A 17,710-nucleotide genomic window follows, 5' to 3' on the forward strand; every position below is an offset into this window, starting at 1 on the left:
GACCCCCAGCCCTGTTCTCCCAGATGAGTTGTTAACCATATATGCTAAACTCTCGAGTCTCTCAGTCTTATCCATGCTGCTAAAGGATGTGTGTTAGAAAGTGCTAAAATGTATGATGCAAGCCACTCATACTAAAGCGAGACACCCCTGCCCGAGACACCTTCATGTACTAAGGCCCAGTGTGCGACCACTAGAAAATCGGCTTTGTACCAACTAATGTTTTGCTGCTATTGTAAAAAAGGGTAATGGAAAAGCAATATATAAAATGCTTGTGTATGATGTGATGAAATATGTTGTATTGCATGTAAGCCACCTATGGAATTGAGCCAGTCCTTAATATAACCAAAATGTTCGATCAGCACATTGCTTTCTTGCTCCCGAGTATGTAACCCAACCTGATACTACCTCACGTTTGTTATAAGTTCACCTTTCTCATGAATTGCAAGCATAAAACCAATCAACGTTATGTAATATATGTGCCAATGAAAAACCTCCATTGGTATGAACCTAGTAAGGTAAGCACAGGGAAAAGGCAGAAATGTGTAAATTACCTAATGCCCCCAGCCCCGACATCTGAATTTGTGGAATCCCATGAATAAGAGACTTGCACAAAGTTACAAGGCCATCTCCCCCTCCACGCGCCAAGGCCCGCCGGGGCTTGCTGGTGTTCAAACAGCACAGCTTTACCTCCCCACATTCCTGCTGGACCCGCTTCAAGTATTTACATTCCCCCATGTCAGAGGCCGCTTTACAACCACTGTGTACTGCCATGGCCAGGCCAAGTGAATTACGAGCCACCCAGTCCTAAATCCCGCCGCCTTTGAGGTGCCAGCTATGTGCCTCCCCAGACCTATTGGAATTCCAGTTCACCCCAAATTCAACAGACCACAAAGACAGTTATCTGTCCTTGCGCACACATCCCCCAGAGCCATCATTTACTGCATCAAACAGGATAAAATGATGAAGGTAGCTTGACCCGTGCCCCCTGATTAGACACCTGGACCCATGAGACTGGACCCTTTGTAAATGGCAACTTTACGATGATGTATGGAGGAAGCCTCTTATTGCATACTGCTTTCTTGTGTCCCTACATAGGTATTAGATTGATGTGTTAGAAGTTTTACATAACAACCTGGCATAGATGAGTGTGATGAATGCATATGAATGGCCATACGGGCAAGTATCTCGAACCAAAGTGGTGAATCTCCATTGACAGCCAGTGCCCTGGAGCTCCACCCCGACGAGCCCAGCTGACCCAAGCACTTCGTGATGCCACCACGTGGATCCCCGCCAATCATGGAGCACCGAACGTATAGACAACATAGTAGCTAGACATCGCCATCCCATCCCCAAGACTATGTGGCCCCTATATCTTAGCTCATGCATGATGTCTATTTGTAATATAACTGTCTGTCTTTGCTATTGCCAGACAGAGCACTCTCGGAGTTTGCAGAGTCATTTGTATGCCCTATATTGATTTTGATAAAACCTTTTAATTTCAACTGCACTTGGTCCTGGTCTCATTCCCTCCTAGTGTGTGTCCTTTATTGCCTCTCATTGAGGGGGGTTAACTGCCTCATCAAGGGATGCTTACTTTCAGTGGTGACCCCTTAGATGTGATTCGTCTTTATTGACCCTTTTTGGCACGAGACGTCCCTTGCCACAGTGGAGACACACGGCGCGCCCGCTCAAGAGAGCTGCCCGCCTACGGCAACTAGTATGCTTAGACGTGTGCATGCAGTAGGGCGAAAGGGTACGGGACCCACTCCAAAAAACCCTTAGTACCACTTGCCGGAGCCGGGGGCAGCCATTGAGTGTGAGGCAGTGCCACCTGGACAGACCGGGTCCAGAGAGTCTCGAAACAAGACGGGCACGTGAGTTTTATGTGAGAGTGACAATAAAATGAGGGGGATAGAGCTAAGAGGGTACAAGATCAAGTGAGGTAAAGAAGGAATTTTTTTTAGGGTAAATCGACTGGTACTATAATACATTAATACTATTCACTTTTCTGCATATGGCCATTTGGATAATAAGGTGAAAAAAAAGAAAAAAGGAAGACGGGAACCTAGCTCTGGAAGGGGGTAGAAGGCGGCGCCGCATAGTGCTATCTTGACTAGTACTGGGAATAAGTCAAATAGTGGAAAAATAGAAATAAAGATGTCTGAGAAGAGAGAGACATGGTGTATAGATTAGAAAATGCTTTTTTATTCTTCCTTATTCTGGGTGAATTAATATTAGGGAATATTGTATAAACTTCCGGGGTTTGTTTGTTTGTTTATTTGTTTATTTATTTATATAGCGCACCAGACCCAGGGGTATTCGGGCGCAAAGGCAACAAGAGGATTGTTCAGTTTAGGTTACATGTTACAGACAAAACATAGAGGTACAGCTATGGTTACAATGCTGTAGACCTGTAATGTCAAGGAGTCACAAAATATCTACAATAAGTTTACATTAAGACAAGGAGTGACATATGAGTAAAACAGAACAGAATTGCAAAATATACATGAAATCCCTGATGTCAGTGGGGAGAGGTTAGGCATCATGTTCTTTTAGCCGTTGGATCAACTTAGATCTGAATTGCCGGTAGGGGAGATCTTCCCTTAGGGCAGGGGGAAGGGAGTTCCAATATTGTGCTGCTTTGACAGAGAAACTACTCCCACCAGATTTAGTGAGTTTAAATCTGGGTACTAGTAGAAGGTTGGAGTTGGCTTTTCTTAAGGGGCGAGAGGCTGTTTGTCTGGTGAATCTGTCAATGAGGTATTGCAGGGCTGCTTGGTTAAGGTATTTTTGTGTGAGGGAAGCTGTTTTAAGAAGAATTTTGTCTTTTGTGGAAAGCCAGTTAGTCGATCTCCTGAGGTCTGATATATGGGTATTTTTAGGGAAGTTTAGGGTGGCTCTCAGGGCATTATTTTGAAGTGTCTGCATTTTGGCAGTGATGTGTTTGTTGCTACCTACGTAGTGGGAATTGCAGTAATCAAGTTTCGACAGGATTAGTGCTCTGCTAGTGTGATGCAGTTATTAAGAGAGAGGAAGGGCTTGGCTGCTCTAATTAACTTGCAGGTGTAGGAGGTGGCTGAGGCCATGGCACTCACTTGTTTACCAAAGGTAAGTGTGGAGTCTATATAGAAGCGAGGGTTTTAACTACTTTGGCCACCATAATGGTGTTATTGTCAATTATGAAGGAGTTGTAGTTGGGGCCTAGTGTTTTGATGTTGGATGAGGTGCCTAGGATGAGTAGTTCAGTTTTGTCATCATTCAGGCATAGACCGTAAGAGGCCATCCATGCCTGGATGATGAGGTAGATTCTATTCACAAAGGCCAAATCCTTGTATAATCTCCCGTCAACAGGATGAGGATCTGTGTATCATCTGCCTAGTTTGTGTTGGTGATACCTAGACTGTCTAGATCATCGAAAAGGGGTTTTGTGAACATATTGTAAAGAGTAGGGGATACACATGATTCTTGGGGTGCGCTGCATGCAATAGGTGCGGGAACTGCAGCTGCTAGAGGAGAGAAGACTCGCATTGTCCTGTTATCTAAGAAGGACTGGATCCATGCGACTGCTTCATGGGAGAAGCAGGCTGCTGTGACCAGATGATTGCAGAGTTTTGCATGGTCTACCAAATCGAATGTGGCAGACAGGTCGAGGAGTAGTAGGAGTGAAGTTGTACCTTTGTCTCTTAGTGCGCCTATTTGGGCCTTAAGGTCTAGGAGTGCAGTCTCAGTCCCATGCTGTGGTCTGAACCCGGACTGTTGCACTCCTAGGAGATGGTTTAGTTCCAGGTGGTGCTGAATTTGTAAATAAGCTACTTTGTCTAGGATTTTCAGTAAGAATGGCACAGTAGTTATGGGGCGGTAGTTGGGTTGGGATGGAGGGGTCCAAGGTTTGCTTTTTGAGGAGGGGGAGGACCCAGGAATGTTTCAGGTTGCTAGGCATGGTACCTGATGTGAAAGAAGCGTTTATGAGTTTAGTAATAAAGGGTGAGAGTTCACGGGCCGCGTCTTTTATGATTTGGGCTGGACATGTGTCGCCCTGGCAGTTGGAGGATTTGAGAGTGAGGATGACTTTCTCGACTTCTTTAATGGAGACTTTGCGGAAATAGAAGGGAGGGATGTCCAGTGTGGGTGGAGAAGGGGTGGATTTCTGAGTAAGGAGTGAGTTTGTGGTGGCCTTGGAAGTGACAATATTTTGGACAGTTATAGATGCTTTTTTGTTGTTGATCTTTGCCTTGAAGCATTGTTATTTTATTGGCAAGGGCGTTTTGTATGCCTGTGCACCAGTTCTTATCCTTGAGGCAGGAGTCAGGAGCTTGGATAGGGGATTCTACCTCCTTTAGGATGGTGAACAATTCTTTGGTGTTGGATTTGGCTTGGGTGATGCGGGTGTTGTAGGATATTTGTTTAGCAAGGATGATTTCTTTTTTGTAGAGGGTAGCTAGTTTCTTCAGGTTATTTTTATTAGTGTCCGAGGGGTCTGATCTCAAGGTTTTTTCACTGAGGCGTTTCTTTTGTCTGATGTCTTTCAGTAGGGGTGTGAACCAGGTATTTAGGTGTTGTTGGAGTTTGCTCTTTCTAATTTTCAGAGGTGCGACAGTGTCCAAAGAGGCAAGAATCACTTCATTGTACTTTTCTACCATAGAGGCTGGGTCAGACTGATCTGGGATGGAGTTTAGGGTGGGGAGAAAGAGGGGGATAAGATTTTCAGGGGTAATGTTTTTTTTTTATTTCTGGTAGGTGTGGTAGGAGCTAGGATACTATTGTTCATGGGTGTGGTGGCTTCTAAGGTAAAGGATACCATGTAGTGGTCGGACCATAGCTGAGGCATTTTAGAGTTAATAGTGATAGGGCAGTTATGTTCGCCAATCCAATCAAGGGTCATACCTTTGATGTGGGTGGGATCTGTAATCTTTTGGGTGAATCCTAATTCCTCAAGAGTGCTGTTGATTTGTAGGGCATTGGGGTCACGAGAGTCATTGAGACCAAGGTTAAAGTCGCCTAAGATGAGACATTGAGTTGAGTTTTTCAAATTGTTAGATAGTAAGTTCATGAGGTCTTCCTCAAAGGAACCTAGGGGCCTGGTGCTCGGTATATTAGGTGGATAGTGATAGTTTGATTGTTAGAAATGGTAAGTTTAACAGTGAGGGATTCACAGGACTGGTATTGTGGGGTGAGGAGAGTCTTAAGGCTAGGTTATTTTTGACAATCATAGCAAGGCCGCCACCTCTAGACGTAGTGCGATCCATGCGTATTAGGGTATATTTATCTGGGATGGCTAGCATAATGGCTGGTCCTGCTGCGGGATGAAGCCAGGATTCTGCAATGGCCATGAGATCTAAGTTCTCGTTTTGGATTATGTCTGCTATTTCAGTTGCATGGGCTACCATAGAGCGGGCATTTATTAAGGCGCCTTTTATTCCAGGTAAGGTGGGTGGGGCGGATGGCAGCTGGACTTTGTGTTGGCATTTTGGGGGAGGTGGATTCTCTAAAGATTCGACTGTTAAGTTGTAGTCTGTGTTGCCCTATGTTGTATGTATGTAGTGGAGTGTTGGTGGTATGCAAGGTGTGCCTATCATGATTAGAAGCGGGTTGGGCCTTAGCTAGAGGGTCATAGATTCTTGGGGTCTGGTGCGTAATTTTAGCTTTCGCTGTTGGAGGATACAAGGTTTAGTGGCCATGTTGGCTTGCTCCTGGGGTATAGTACCATGAGGTAGTTGATTCTGTTGCTTGGATAAATTCACATTGTGAAGGGTGGTCAAATAGAGGACGGTTCTGAGTAGAACTGTGTAGAGTAGTGTTAGATACCTAGTAAGCTAGTGTAGGTGGCTGAGAATACTTGCATCCTAAATTGCTATTGGGCATATACAAATAGCTTAACTGCAGGTTTTCTAAAGTGAGCAAGAGTAGGTAAACATTGGCTGGTAACTGGTGGGCATTCACATACAGATTTCACTAAAATAGGTAGCCTAAATGCAAGTTTACTGAAGCAGGCATGGATGGGTAGGCTAGGAGCTAGTGGACAGTTACAGGCAACCTAGATGTGGTATAGCTAGAATAGGCAAACTGGATGAAATGGAGCTAGAACAGGCAGCCTAGATGAAATTTAGCTAGGACAGGCCACCTAGATGCAATTTTACTGAAACAGGCAGCCTAGATGTAATTTAGCTAGAACAGGCAGCTAGATACAATTTAGCTAGGACAGGTAACCTAGATACAATATAGCTAGAACAGGCAGCTTAGATGCAATTTAGCTAGGACAGGCAACCTAGATGCAATATAGCTAGGACAGGCAACCTAGATACAATATAGCTAGAACAGGCAGCCAAGATACAATTTAGCTAGGACAGGCAACCTAGATAAAATATAGCTAGAACAGGCAGCTTAGATGCAATTTAGCTAGGACAGGCAACCTAGATGCAATATAGCTAGAACAGGCAACCTAGATGCAATTTAGCTAGGACAGGCAACCTAGAAACAATATAGCTAGAACAGGCAGCTTAGATGCAATTTAGCTAGGACAGGCAACCTAGATGCAAATTTCCAGAAACAGACAGCCTAGATGCAATTTAGCTAGAACAGGCAACCTAGATGCAATTTTACTGAAACAGGCAGCATAGATACAATTTAGCTAGAATAGGCAACTTAAAAGCAATATGACTAGAACATGCAACCTAGATGCAATTTTGCTGAAACAGGCAACCTAAGTACAGGTTTATTGGAGCAGGCAAGAGTAGATGGGCTATATGCTAGTGGATGAGTAGATGGTCTGCCTAAATGTGGAGCAAGAATATCTGAGCATTGGCTAGGGACCAATGAGCATTTGTGAGCAACTTAGATAAACATTTGCTGAGGCAGGGGGGTATAGCTAACCAGGGGTAGATAACTGTTATGCATATGCAGGCATCCAAAAAGAGGGGGCGGATCACTGTAGTTAGTCGAGGGAGACGGGCACATCGGTAACGGCCGTGAATGAATAGGAAAGTACTTGTTTTTAAACATTCTATGTAATACAAAAGGACAGTGGGGTAACTTGGTGGTTGGAAGGCAGTGGCGGTCACGTTAGCATTATAGGTAGCGTGATGGGCGAGTCAATCTTGCAGCATGATGCATCCTACCTGCTAGCAAGGGTCCATCGGTGGGTGGAAGGGAAGAACTGTGTAAGGGACATAGGGTCTTTTTCAAAGAAAACTACAGGGCAAAGGAAAGGAGATTTTTTTAAATTTGTTATTTGTTATACGTTAAATGTTTGTTGGATATCTATCGTGAGTTGACTATGTTATGATTTTTCCAGTTAAAAAATGTCACTGCAAACTAATAAGGTTGAATTAATGGTAACAGGGGTTTCTGTGAAATCATCCTTGTAAGTGTGACCCGGTAAGGTTCAGGGCAGAGATATTGTGTAGAAATAATTTAGTATTTAAGAATTGTTAGTGCTAACACACACACACACGTGAGCCACAGTGATAGTCACAGGAAACACAGGAGGGTGAACAACGGGAAAATAAAATAGCATGCATAACCAAGTATCATGACCAGTGGGTCACGGAGTTGAAGGGAGAAGGGCTACCCCAGGTATGGCCTCAGGGACGGTCATTTGATAAGAGTGTCCTGGACATGGTAGCCACATGCATATTCATAAAATACAAGGGAAAACAATTCCATAATAGAAGAGAGATACTAGATTTATGGAGATTGTTTGAAGAGGTGCCCCCACTCCAAAGGAAAGACATAGCACCAGAGCAGCCCACCACTACCAACACACCCCTGGCAGCAAACAAGAGTGAAGGAGAGGGTGGGGGGAAAGAAGGGTCAATAGAGGTTATAAGGTTATGCCCCCCTCCTAAATAAGCCAGTGCTCGCCGAGGGGTATAGTGATCCCGCGTATGTGTCCACACCTACCCCTGGAGCTGCCCCACGACCAACTGCACCGCCACCATATGATTGGCCCAGGACTAGCGGGCAGGTAAGAACTCCCACAGTAGATATTGAGAAATTAACAGAAGACTTAGATTCCCGACCCTCAATGGCCCGAAGTGAGCGATCTAGAATACGAAACATAGGTTACCAAGGCGGGACAAGCATGTCAAGAACAGAGCAAATGCCACGGACACAAGCATTTGACAGGTCCTCCGAGGAAGGGTTGAAAAAGGGGGAAATACTATTCTGAACACAGGAAGTGCCAACTAGGATAATAGAATTGGAACCACATACGCTCGGAGGCAACACAGGGGAGGGAGAAATGGGCACCGGAGGAATGGAAGAGCTGTGGTGTGACATAGAGGACGATGAACTGGAGGCATGGAGACTGGGGGTAGCAGCAGGGGGTATGTCGGAAAGGGTGAATGAGACACCGTTGGGGAGGGCCATGCAAGAAGAGTGGACCGGGAGGTTAAGGAATAGGATGGGAAGAATGGCCACATTGGGGAGGAAAGGGTCAAAGGTGAGTAGTGGGAGAGGAAGTAAAAACAAACTGCAACTTCGGCTGATACATAGAGGGGGTCGGAGGCCGAATTACATACCCTGGGCTCAGATGGACAAGGCCAACTTATTAAATTACTGCCCCCGCTGTCGGGAGGAGCAAGTAAGTAGATATATGCATTTGAGAAGCATACAGCAGGGGTGCCATTAGCAGTGGGGGATGTCAAAAGTTTGTTGGTATCAGCAGTGGGTGACCAAGCAGACAGAGTTTGGGCAAAGGCTGGTTTCCCAGGAATAACATTAGATTGCGACCGTCATGATGGAGCCTCCTTCAATAAAGTGCGGGCGAGGGTCTGGGATGACTTGAGAGACACCTTCCCAGGCATGCCAGATTTACAATCAGTAATGCAATGCACAATGACTGACGGGGAAGATGCTCTGGGTTTCATTTGATGGGTGCAGGAGATGTGGAGAGCGGAGACTGGTACGGCGTGGGATCAATAAACATCCCTATTTTACTTTATAATAAAGAGAGGGCTCCCAAAAGAAGTTCAGAAAACACTCGACAAAATAGCAGGGATTGAACAGAAAGGCTGGCCCGAAATTCAAAGTATAATAGTACACAACAGCAAGAGAATCAAAGAAAGGGAGATAGAGATATCACAGAGAAGGTTGGCAGACGAGGCAAAGTTAATCCAGACGAAACTGGTGAAGGTCGCCGCAGCTGTAGCAGCACTCCCCACAGATAGGGATGCGGAGGAGGAGGAGGGATCAGTAGTGATACAAGGAAGGATGGTAGCAAATTGGGCTGGCAATGGGCAGTCACAGTGGAATGGACAGGAGCAGTACAGAGACCGCAGTGGCAAGTGTGGAGCCCCCGGGGAGGAAGAGGTGGGTACATAGGGCGCAGAGGGGGTGGTCCGTGGTATGGAGGAAATGGTGGGTATGGGGGGCAAGGACCTAGAGGAGGACAAGGAAATTGTTGGAACAGTGGGAGATGGGGACACTTCTTACGAGAATGTAGGAGCAGGCAAAACAATAATTACCAAGATGACCAGCATTATGGTCACCAACATCCAGGGAGCCCATACGGGTTACCAATGGAAGGGGGGCAAGGACAGCAGGAACAAAGGTGGCCAGAACAACACAGAGAACAATCACACAATGCTCAACAGCACCCACAATGCCGCAAACACATGCCATACACACAGAGTAACCCCTTCACCACAACAGCAGATGGTGTACCTGCACCATACGGGGGAGTGGCAGTGGTATCAGGAAATGTTTTCAGCCAAGGGGAGACCATGAGACATCTTGCATAGGACAGCCCACAAAGAACACTTGTGTGTCCAGTACTATCGACGACCCTCGATGCAGCAGAGGAACCATTAATAGGGACAGAGATAGGGAACAAACAATTTATTTTTATGGTGGATTCGGGAGCCGAAATTCATGTTTACGTGAGGGCAGGTTTCCACTATCTAATCATAAATTGGAGACACATGGGTTCTCTGGGGCGGTGGTCGAAGTTCCTTGCACAGAAGAATTGGATGTAACAGTGGGGGGTAAAACAGACGACCCCTATTGTACTATGAACAATCCCTGATTAACTTATTGGGGAGGGATATCCTCAGTAAGCTTAATATGACTATCTCCCTTACAGAGGGAGGAATAGTATGCTCAACATCAGGGATTTGTCCCATGCGAGTGATGCTGGTAGTGCACGCATGAGCAACAGCGCTGGAAGTGCGCGGCATATTAGTAGACCCAGATATGTTCATGCAGGGGTTAAAAACATTGGCACGGGTGGACCCAGAATTGAAGCCCCTAGAATGGAGGTTGCCTGCAGAGTTTGTTTTTCACTCAATAGCACGCCCGGAGATAGTGCCCGGAACCGTGATGTCATTAGATTTACATGCAGTTCAGGTATCAGCCCAAAGAATAGCAGTAATTGCAATGGACAAACATGGCTGCGAGTGGCGCACAGTGCTGTGCATCAATGCTGACATTGCACTGCAAGATTTATCCGATGAAGATCTCTTCACAGATTCTGATAGTGATGGTGAAATAATAACAGTATCCCCTGTCCCGGGAAGCGGAAGAAGGAATAAAGGAAACCATGACTGCATTATTAGCACAGGGAATAATAGTGCCCTCAAACTCACCATGCAATACTTGTATTTATCCCATCAAAAAAGCAAAGGGAGGGGCTTGGAGAATGATCCAAGATCTACACCCACTCAATGACGTCATCCAAAAAGAGTTCCCCTTGGTCCCCAATCCTGCATCCATCCTATGCAGCATCCCGAAAGATGCGACTCACTTCACAGTGGTTGATTTGAAAAATGCATTCTTCTCAGTACCCACGGAAGAGTGCAGATATCTAACAGCATTTACATTAGGAGGAATAAGGTATGAGCTGTGCAGACTACCGCAGGGGTATTGCGAAAGCCCAAGCATATTCAACAGAATTCTACATGAAGATCTAGGAAATATGACAACAGGTAGCACAATTATTCAGTACGTGGATGATTTACTGATCTGCGGAAAAAATGATGAGGAGTGCAGGAAAGATTCTATCACTCTCTTGACATTGTTTGCTCACAAGGGTTACAAGGTAGATCAAGGAAAGTTACAATATTGTCAGCGAGAAGTGTTGTACCTGGGACAACTAATTTCAAGACGGTAAGAGAATCATACCAGACAGGGTAGCCGCCATCAAAGCAGTAGGCAGACCAAAAAAAGTGAAGGAAATGCAAACATTTCTCGGCATGTGTAATTACTGCCGAGCATGGATATTAGATTATGCAGCATACACACGGCCATTACTTCAAGGACTCAAGGAAGCTCAAAGAGAAAACACAGAAATACAATGGTCAGCAGAAATAGATGATGCTTTCACATCACTCAAAGAACTAATTTCAAGCACACCAGTACTCGCAAACCCAGATTATGAGCACAAGTTCTATCTGTTCTCACACTGTAAAGGGTCCCTCATAACAGCAGTACTGACACAAAACACATCTCTGGGACACAAGCCCCTGGCCTATTACAGTGGCACACTAGATAGAGTAATGCAAGGACACTTCGCTCGCGAGCAATCTCTCGCAGCTGTATTGTTCGCCATTGAGAAAAGTGCAACGATAGTGATGGGATGTTCCGTGACACTGTTCGTAGACACTCACTATTCGAAATACTGGAAAGATCAAAAAGCACACTCACACCACAAAGAGCCACAGCATATGAAATAATTCTGTCCAGCGCAAACATACACATAGTGAGATGCAAGACAGTGAACCCTGCAAGATTCATTACTGAACCATGCACAGTGGAGGACATGCAAGCAACCGATTGTGCAACATACAGGGGTGAGGAGGGAGAAACGACCACGCTGAGGGAAAATGCACTAACTGAGGGAAGGTATTCTTCATAGACGGGTCAGTATCAATACATTTAGAGACAGGAGAAAAACACACGGGAATAGCTGTCGTAAGGTTGGAAGAAGGTGAGTACGAAGTGCTAATACAGCAGCGCCTACCCTCCCACTACTCAGCACAAGCTGCAGAATTAATAGCACTCATTGAAGCATTGCATGCAGTAAAGGGGTGTGCAGTTACAATTTACACAGATTCAGCTTAGATGACTACTACCGTACATGGGGGACTGGCAAGATGGGGACAGAGAGGGTTCCACAGAGCAGCTGGGTCACCTGTACAGCATGCAGAGCTTCTAAAAAAATTGATAGAGGCATTAAAAGACCCCACCGTGGTAGCTATAGTGAAGTGCCAGGCCCATACAAACAATACAGATGTGATCTCTTTGAGAAACACGGCAGCAGACACTGCTGCCAAGGAAGCTTCTTACTTAATAAAAGAAAGAACAGGTGAGTACCTAATACAAAAAGACATAGAAGAGGATCTCCCAGATGGCCATAATGCCATGCCCATGTCACAAATACTGGAGCTGTAAAATGGAGCAATAAAAGAGGAAAAAGAATTGTGGGAAAAAAGAGGGTGTAGCCAGTCAGCAACAGACCTCATATGGCGCCAAACCAGCACAGGTAAAGTAGTAATGCCAATCAAACTATTAGGAATAGCTTTTCAACAACTACATTTTCCAAAACACAATGCAAAACAACATATCGCCGCAGAAATACAGGAGAATTGGTTTGTCCCAGGTTTGTAGGAGCAACTTTCAAAAATGGCAATGGAATGTGCAATGTGCCAAATATATAATTCAGGAATGACACTAGGGACATTATGAGGAACAATACCAAAACTGACAGGCCCCTTCTGAGAGCTGAACATTGATTATGCAGACATGGGAGAGAAGTGCAATGGGTCACGTTACATGATGGTAGTGGTTTGTCCATTCTCACGATGGGTCGAGGCAGGACCATGTGCACATCCGGATGCCAAGTGTGCTGCAAAGTTCCTGGTGAGGGAGGTATTCCTGTGCTGGGGAATTTGCGACATAATTCGCTCGGACAATGGCACACATTTTGTCACTGATCTCTTCAAGGAAGTAACAGCTTTGCTAGGAATCAAACACAAACTATGCTCGATTTATCACCTGCAAAGTAATGGCGCAGTTGAGAAGATCAATGGCCTCCTGAAAGGGAGGTTGTCAAAATTGTGTTTTTCACTCAAGAAAAACTGGGTGCATTGTTTGTCCTTGGCCTTGTTCGAGCTTAGAAATCAGCCTAGCAAGGACCACCATCTTTCACCACACGAAATCGTAACAGGAAGGCGCATGCAGACGGCACACTCGCCACTCCACAGACATTCAGACGCCCATAGAAGCGCCCCTGTACTAGGTAAAGAGCTCAATGAGTACTTGGCAAAACCACGAAAGTGGCTCGTATGATAGCAAAACAACTCGCACCACCGTTCATAAATGAGGAAGGAAGCAAGGAAATAATGCTCACAGGAGAGAACCCAAAAGGTCAGCTAATGCCAGGGGAGATGGTGTATGTAAGGAGTTTCGTGACTAGGTGGAATGCCCCAAGATTTCATGGCCCATAGGCAGTAGAGTATTGCACGCCGACGGCAGTGAAAGTGAAGGGCCTGAGATATTGGATACATTTAACAGACGTGCGAAAAGTCTATGATATTGTCACACAAGCACAAGATGAAGGAGTACAAAACACAGAAGAAGTGTCACAATAAGTGAAGAGAAAATATTTAGTTGGATTCTATCATTAGATAGTTGTATACATTAAAAGCAAATAACTGAATAAAATTACTGAAATAACTGTGCAACATCTAAAAGGTATATCATTTTCAAAATGCAGCATGAAGATCTCTCTCTATCTCTTTCTTTCTCTCCCTCTCTCATTCTCTCTCTCTCTCTCTCTCTCTCTCTCTCTCTCTCTCTCTCTCTCTCTCTCACTCTAATGAAAATGATATAACTAATTATTTGAGAATGCTTAATGCACTTTTAGGTTTCAAAGTATAAGAGAAACCATGGCAACGAAAGGGCAACCCGCACGGAATAATGTTAGGGCTGATAGAAATGGCAGCGAGAATTTTGATTTGTGTAGATATCCATAAGAGTGTGGCCTGTTTGTGTGTGCAATTATATTCTTTACAATGATGTTTGGACACTTTTTTTTTTGGGCTATTACATTCATCTCTATCGATATGAATGAGGGGGGAGGGAATGGAAGCAACATGGGGAATAGAACGAAGATGGTTAAAGAAGGAGGCTATTTAATCTGGGATGGCTTTCAGCTCGTATGGGGTTATGACACTCACCCTGATCATGCACAGTACCCAAATGACACCAGCAATAGGTTGACTCCACGCCCGACTTCCCCATACAATGCCTCGGAATACAGTGTCTATGGTTTAAATGATCGCAATCCTTCTGTGTTATCATGGTTATATGACACTACCACCACCCTGCCCACACCAACAGTCAATCCATCCACAGAACATGAATACCCCACAAGTATACAGGAAGAAAATGCAGAAAGACTGAAAGATTCCTGGCCCTATATGATGAGTGGGAAAAGGGGGGGGGGTGAACAGGGCAAAACGCGGCAAGTAGCAAGGAATGCAAAAGAGTACCTCAAAAGCAGCAAAAGGAGGAGGGAGGTAGGAAGGAGGAAATATGACGAGTATTTCGAGCTGGGGCTAGACACAATTGAAGACCCTAGACACCCACATCAATCAAATAAATGGTATGCAGATATGAGCTACACTGCAAAGCAAACAATGAATGAGAGCTGTTACATATGCTCCTTGATTCCCCACGCCTCAGGCACACCCAAGGTTCTACTGCCTCAGGAATTGCCTCTTGCAGACGCCCAGTGTCTCCTTCATCTCACCCTATGTAAAATTAAGAACACCTTCCAGGCACACACAGTATCTTTTGAAATGCTGCAAAACGAGAAAACCTACTACTCGAGACCCAAAGGAGTGATATGTTTAAAAGAACCGTTCTTAGTGATTAAAGGAACTTTGTTTTCAGAAAATAAGTGGAAAGAGGAAGTTATAACATGCAAAGCATAAGCGCTACGGAGATTGCCAGAAGAGAAACTGCAATGGGTCGAGAAAACCTGCACACCGGTTTGGACGAAGCATATCACAATGCTAACATGGGTGACAGCCATAGAAAAACCGTTCAAGCTGCAAAAAGAAATTACATACGAACTATGCTTCCTTGGCGAGGGGAAAAACAACATGGGCATAAATAGGAACTGCAATAGAACGCTCATTATCCCAAATATGAAGAAAGGGACAGCATCCCTTATGGACACTTACTGGGTCTGCGGTAAACAGGCATACTTTCACCTAACACAATCTTGGAGGGGCACATGTTATTTGGCGACGCTGCACTCTGCCCTGATGGTGATTCCAGAAAGTCACATCGAAGGAGGAGAAGGACTGCAAGCCACCCGTCGCCCAGAAAATTCACAACCAACAGAAGAACCACCAATGTATGCCCTGTCCGCGGACAACGCACACAGTGTGATATTCAGAAAGCAGAGGTTGTCCATTTACATATCCAAGGCCTCCACAGAACTGTTGGCACAAATTCCTGACAGGTACCGGCTATTCAACTCCGCTGAAACATTCTTAGCCCCCCCCGTCCCTAGTATCCAGGCGCGAGACAATGCCAAGTGGCTGCAAATCACGGGCTGGGAACTGATCCAATTGGCCAATGACACTGAAGAAGGGTTCAACATGATCAAGGTGGAGCTAAGGGACCTAAGGCTAATGACAATGCAGAACAGGTAAGTCCTAGACCTGTTAACGGCGAAGGATGGAGGTGTTTGCCAAACAATAGGGCGCGTGTGCTGCACATTCGTACCTTCTACAGATGCGGACAATGGAACTCTATCGCACATTATCGCGGCAGTGTACAATTTGGGGGAACGGATGAAGAAAGAAAGTGGTGTGGACCCGAGCTCTTGGTTCAACAGCATTTTTTCCTGGCTACCATCCTGGCTAGGATTGATTGTCAAAATGCTGATACCCATCATCGTATTTTTCCACCTGATTTTTTGTGTGTGCCAGCTAGGTCTTCTGTGCTGCGCAAACGCAGTCCCTAATGGTACAATGATGATGGTGAGAATGGGCAACGCTAGAGGAGCAGCACAGATCATGCAGGAGGCACAAGTGCAAAAAGGTGAGGATCCTGAACCCAAATATAGGATGGTGCCATTATATTATGACGGGGACATAGTCGATAGGTTATACCACACAACAATAAAAGAGCCTCTGGAACAAGAATGGTATAAGGAGGAATGGGTAGACTTGGAGGTGGATGGGGGATGCATATATTTGACCTGCACATCGGATGAGTATGCTAGAAGGGGGGAAAGTCTCCATGGGGTGTGTACAGCCTGGATGCCAATAAAAGGGACAGTGGTGTGGGATGAAGCAGTTGCTAATGAAAAAGAACATCAGAGGTTGGGTGAGTTACAGTATTCGTTACTTAAGTAACGAAAGGGGGGAAGTGTATGGGAGGACAGGTCTTTAGTACCCCCTCCCACACATTGCCCACCTACGTGAGTTTGTACGGCCCATAGTGTAGCATAACATAGACACCATTCTATAACACACCAAGACTCCATTTTGAGCACACTGAACCCATGCCCCAGTAGAACAGCCTGTGTACAAATGCTGTAGCTCGGCCCCCTCTTGACCGCGCACAGAGAGTCCTGCACTCCCCCCTTGCTCCCTCCGTGGCAGATCCGCTGATGGCCCGTTCTCACAAGCAACTAGATGCGAACAAGTAACAGAACAAACACTATATCATTTACCTTCCTCAGTAAATCATTGTCCTAGAAGTGACCAGACTTGCAGTTGAGGTCTGGGAAAGAACAAAAGTCGCCCCTATCAAGTATACCCCGACCCTGCCTTACCCCCCCCCACGCTTGTGATATATGGTGCTCATGACCCACAGCCCTGTTCTCCCAGATGAAGTGTTAACCATATATGGTAAACTCTCGAGTCTCTATGTCTTATCCATGCTGCTAAAGGATGTGTGTTAAAAAGTGCTAAAACGTATAATGAAAGCCACTCATACTAAAGCGAGGTGACCCCGCCCTCCCCCGAGACACCTTCATGTTCTAAGGCCCAGTGTGCGACCACTAGAAAATCCGCTTTGTACCAACTAATGTTTTGCTGCTATTGTAAAAAAGGGTAATGGAAAAGCAATATATAAAATGCTTGTGTATGATGTGATGAAATATGTTGTATTGCATGTAAGCCACCTAGAGAATTGAGCCAGTCCTTAATATAACCAAAATGTTAGATCAACACATTACTTTCTTGCTCCCGAGTATGTAACCCAACCTGATACTACCTCACATTTGTTATAAGTTCACCTTCTAATGAATTGCAAGCATGTAACCGATCAACGTTATGTAATATAAGTGCCAATGAAAAACCCCCATTGTTATGAACCTAGTAAGGTAAGCACAATGAAATGGCAGAAATGTGTCATTTACCTAATGCCCCCAGCCCCAACATCTGTATTTGTGCAGTCCTGTGAATTAGAGTCTCACACAAAGTCACAAAGACACCCACCCGCCAAGGCCCGCCGGGGCTTGCTGGTGTTCGAACAGCACAGCTTCACCTCCCCACATTCCTGCTGGACCCGCTTCAAGTATTTACCTCCCCCATGTCAGAGGCCGCCATACAACCACTGTGTACTGCCATGGCCTGGCCAAGTGAATTACAAGCTACCCAGTCCTAAATCCTGCCGCCTTTGAGGTGCAGCTATGTGCCCCCCCTGACCTAATGGTATTCCAGTTCACCCCAGATTCAACAGACCACGA

Source organism: Ambystoma mexicanum, chromosome 11 (genome assembly GCF_040938575.1).
Source record: "Ambystoma mexicanum isolate Mex_15411 chromosome 11, UKY_AmexF1_1, whole genome shotgun sequence".
Lineage (NCBI taxonomy): Eukaryota > Metazoa > Chordata > Amphibia > Caudata > Ambystomatidae > Ambystoma > Ambystoma mexicanum.